This window comes from Cibotium barometz, chromosome 35, assembly GCF_041138505.1.
Source record: "Cibotium barometz isolate CiBa-2024 chromosome 35, ASM4113850v1, whole genome shotgun sequence".
Classification (NCBI taxonomy): domain Eukaryota; kingdom Viridiplantae; phylum Streptophyta; class Polypodiopsida; order Cyatheales; family Cibotiaceae; genus Cibotium; species Cibotium barometz.
Window position 1 is genome coordinate 18,224,369 of NC_141080.1, and position 5,365 is coordinate 18,229,733.

Here is a 5,365-nt window from a genome sequence, read left to right on the forward strand (position 1 = left end):
GCCTAGAGAGAGAAAATGTCTAGAGAGAGATAATCCAAAATTGAGATATCTTTGGATATAAAAATCCTCCTAGTGTCTAAAATGGATTTTTTGAAACAGAAGTTCAAAATGAACTTTCCAATGTGCATTAGGAACTAATTTAAAATGGTATAGGGACCTTAGCCTAAGGGTCTACATTTTCAAAAAAAATTGGATTATAGTCCAATTAAGGTTCCAATGGGCCAATTGGATTAATCCAAGTGTTGGGATGAAATAAATCCAAAAGAATAAAAGAAAATACCCAAAAATGAGTAAATGCTCACATAAGATGAAGAGTTGACTGAGTACAAGGTTTATTAGTTAAAAATTATCAGATATTACTAAAAAAATGAGATATTTTAGAATAATGATACATTTTTGACACCTTGGTAAGGAAAGGGGACTCTTGAGGTAGGCGCCTATTTCACATGTGGAAGGGTTTTTAATATAAAAAAATTTGTGATATTTTTATCTCTCCTCTCTCTTGGATCAAACCAAATCAAAAAGGGAGCCAAGCTGGTCCAAATTGAGTCAAACTGAATTTGGAAAATTCTAGAACCCAATTGGACTTGGTTATTGGCCTCCCTCACCTATAAATAGACCCTCAGTCATTTGTAAAAAAATATTAGAACTATACCATGCCAGTATTATAATAAAATAATCATATTTTCTATTATCCCTTAAATTTTTCTCTTTCTTGGGAGCTTGGAGCTCTCTCTCTCTCTCTCTACAACAACTCTTGGAGTTGCTCTTCTCCTCTTGGTGGACCAATTGATTGGTCCGGGGCTTCACTGCCTGCTGATAGAGAATCAAGCCAAACTTGGAGGTAAAATCAATTTTTATGATTTTTTCCAATTTATCTCAATGAATTTCTTCTTCTCAACCCCTCTCAAGCTTGAGAAGCTTTCTAAATGAATGTTTTAATTCAAATCAAGCTTTTCCTTAAAGTCTTAATGCTTAATTAAGAGAAAGTTAATCTTTATGCCTATTTGTAATGCTTTCTTTAAATAAATCTCTCTCTCTAAAAGAATAGCCATCTTTATGGCTAAATTCCTTGAAAGGGGATGCTTCTCAATGGTATTTTTATGATTTTATGTTAAAAAAATAATAGTTATTTCTTTTAGATTATTTATAAGTAGTTAAAAACTACTTTAATTGATTCTAAATGAGAAATAGATTATCCTATGGTTTTGGGAAAAGAGAAATAATGGAAGTAGCTTAATCTAGTGGGATAATCATAATTAAGTTTATGATTATGGTTAAAATTATGATTTAAATTCATAGTTTGTTTTTAAGCATAAAAGAGAAACTACTATCATATTTTCATTACAAGCTTTTATTCTTTAATAAAAAAATGAGAATTATTGAAAGATCCCTGCCCCCTCTGCACGGCCCCTCAGCGCAACGAATTCAGGGGTGCTAGCAGCGGAAGTAGTACTTCTTGCATGGGGCAGGGCCCCTCACTAGGGGCCTTGCCCATGGATATTCAGACAAGAGACTAATCCCTCGGCTCTTCCAAAATCAGAACCGGAAAAACTTCCCTCGCCCAGAAAGCACGGGCGATTCCTCCAGAATATTTTTACTCTAACATAGTCAAGGTCATCACTAACCAAACTGATCCGACCAAACTTGTAAAGACACTCAATCAGATCAAGGAAGAAACTTGCACTTGGATCATAGAGACCAACGCTTTTTTCCTCATTGAGAGGCACAGCCGTTGATTCTTTTCCATAGAACAAATTTTATCCGAGATTTACTTCATCTATCGTACTATAACAGAATTGAGTCTCGTTTTAGGGATCCATCAGTCTAGCCTAACCTATCCTATCCAGTCCCATGGGTTAGAGACAACCGCCCAACCACTATAGTGATGGGATCCAATTAGGAATTTGATTAGGTTTTGTCGTGGGTACCAAGGAAAAGAGTTCCCAAAGTCCCCTAGCCGGATATTCATGCTAATATGAAATTGCCTTTTTCACAGATTCAACTGTCTTTAAAACAATCATTTAATGAAACCATAGTATCAACTGATCATAATCCTCCAAAATATCCGGTTGAATTCTCATTTCCAATCATTCCTTCAAGGGTGTACCTATAGCATCATTGGTAACCAGAACGCTCACCACGTGTCCACTCAGGGGCCTTTTTGATAGTTCCTAGCTCATAGTACCCGGTAATATATTCACTTATAAAAATCAAAATGGAATCTCCGTTGAAGATCAGCAAAATCAACCAACAGATCCATATAAAAGAGCCATGGAGTGATCCATTGAGGACCAACAAAGTCAATCAACCAAATCCATGCCCAATTTCAGAAAACAACTCTTACTCCTTGTTCTAATATCTTCCTCGATGCACGTTCGGGTATCTTCGACGACCCAGAGCCCAAGCACCGTCGTATGGTCAGCACCCTCGTTTCTATAACAAACTCTCGTCTTTCCACCATTGTTCCACATCAATCCACATTATTTAATCCACATCCATTTCATATGTATTCCCATTCTCATCACATCTTTTTCCATCTCATCATATCTTTTCTTTTAGATGCGATAACCTCCTTTGTATGGCTGACCATTTCTCATTTTTATCATTCTATTTTAACTGAAATTAATCCAAATTAGATTCATAGAACTCTAATCTACACAATTTTCTAAAATTCAAGAGAGTAAGTAATAAGAAGAGTTTAATTAATCCCTTAGTTAATCTTTCTAGGATTAAGAAAGAGTGGAATGTAAAGAAGAGAAGGGGGTGGCCTTTTCATCAAGGCATAGCATTTGAATTTAATTCAATTAATTGCAAAACATAAAAATTAAGAAAATCATAGATTCTTCATTAAACAAGTAAGAAAATTAGCTTACATGGAGCTTGTAAGCTCTCCTTTGGCTTGAGCGATTGAGGGTTCTACTCTTGCTTGAAGCAAGAGTGGCCACCAATTCACTTTGGAGAGAATTAGGCCAAAAACAATTGAATTATTAAAAAATTCAATGTAAATGGCTCAAGACACAGGAGCAGAGTAATAGTGCATAAACACAATTAAGCTTATACAAAGGGGAAAGGCTTCTATTTATAGGAAAAATTAACCCTCTATAACCAAGCAAACTGATTCTAGAATTTTTCAAATCAATTTGGTAATTTTTGACCATTTTTGGGTCAGTTATTTTTTTTTGAACTTCTATTTCGGGGGAATTTATTTTAATAAGAAGGGATATTTTTTTATCCAAAGATATCTAAAAATTGAATTATCTCTCTCTAGAATATTTTCTCTCTCTAGGCCAAAACAGATAGAAACAAGATCTGAAAAGGGGATTGATTACAGGGGGAGAAATTGGACATCTTGAGGAGCTGGGGAGGAATCTTACAATTATCAGTAATAGCAGCGAGCTATGGCAAAATTTTTAAAAAGAGGGCTTATTCTAGGATTGGACATCCTATGCAAAAAGAATGATTTTCATCATATTCATGAGATAATTTTTTTATAATTATGCTTGATTAATTGATTATGAGAAAAGAGTATTTTTTGGTAAATTTATTTTTATGCAAAAAATAGAATTCCCATGATATTTGAGATCCAAGTATTTAAATGGTAAAAGAGGAATTTTTAGTAAATTTATTTTATGCAAAAGGAGTAATTTCAATGATATTTGAGATCCAAGTAATTAAATGGTAAAAGAGGAATTTTTGGCATAATTCAAATTATGAGTATTTTGTTAGAAAAAGTGATCTATGTCATATCATAGACAAGGTCAAAGGGATGTGGATGAATGTGGTGAAGGCTAGGAGTTATCCCACATGCAAAGGCAAAGCCCATATGGTACTTGGACCTATATAAAGGGTCACTTCAATGGAATGAAAAATAATGCACATTTCCACATCTCAAGTCTCTATATGCCTTCCAAGCTAATTAATCTTGGAGCCTAATTGTACTTGAGTTCATTTCACTTGTTTTCACATTCTCATCATGTTTAGCTTAGCATTTGATCCACCATGATTTCTTACATGGTATCAGAGCATAGGTTAGAATATGATTAATGGTGTGATTAGAATAATGCGATTTTTCTCTCTTGCAAGTAATTAGGGTTTTCTTATTCTTGTTCAAGAGTGTTCACTTCTTTGTATGAAGATTAGATTAGGAAGGGATATTAGTGTGTCTCTCTTCTTTGTTTGCCATTCTCTATGCTAATTTTTTAGATTTAGTGAAAGAGAGAGAGTGCTATCTTTCTACAAGGGAGAGAAGGAGATTAGGTTTAGAGCTGCCAATTGCTACTGAGGAAACATTAGGTCGCTCGCTTATGCTTGGAGTGAAGCGGGTGGAGAGAGTTCTGCCTACAGGCACAAACACAACTAGAAAAGGTCGGAAGCAAGGCGGCCAGCAGTTGGAGGGTAGCAATTGTGCCGTCCATAATCACAGCAATCAGCGCAACAACGCGTTTGCAAGCTATGGACAAAGATCAACATAAAGCAAGGCGAGTGATGAGCAGCACATAAGCAGCATCAGAGGCGGCATATTCGTGGCAGCAAGCGAAGCAGGTGATGCAGTTGACCAGATCCGAAATCAACGCAGCGACGGGCGGTGCTGGTGGAGCCGTTTTTTCATTTGAAAATAAAAGATTTATTCTTTATTTTGAGTCTAAGGTTTAAAAACCTTAAAGCAATATAAGAGGTTGTTCACACGGCCTCATGGACTTCATTATGTTGGCCCTTTTCATCATATCTTTTTCTTGGATTTTCTCGGCCACAAGGGCATCGTCACCAACATGGGTCATCATCGTGTGACATCAAAGAGATTGCCATCAAGAGCTTCAAGAACAAATCTCAAATGCACGCACAGTCTATGAGCAATGTCAAGACGAAGAAGATGTTATGCAAAAATAAAGATGCAGATGAAGACGCAAGAATGGATGAAGACAAAGACAAAGATGTCAATGAAGATGAACAAGATGCTGTCTATGTCATGTCATAATGACGAATGATTTATGCCCTCTCTTACCCAAATGTTTATGTATGTTCACCTCTGACCACCGATGATGTAGGTCATGTGATATGATGTATGCTCACAGTTCTCCTACGTTGGCCATGTAGCCCACAAGGGGGGGATTGATGGGAGTTGGGTCTCCATGCTCAACACATGATGGTGCACATGAGGCACAATGTTCATGGATATGGAGTATTGGAGAGACATGTTTTCATGTTTATGTTTTTTTTCAGTTTGTAGAGCTATGCTCCCTATGAGCTATGCTATCTCTTTCATGCAATGTAGAGCTATGCTCCCTATGAGCCATGCTATTTTCTTTTATGCAATGTATTGGTCAAGGAAGGGTATTACACTATGACATGCCATGATCAAGGA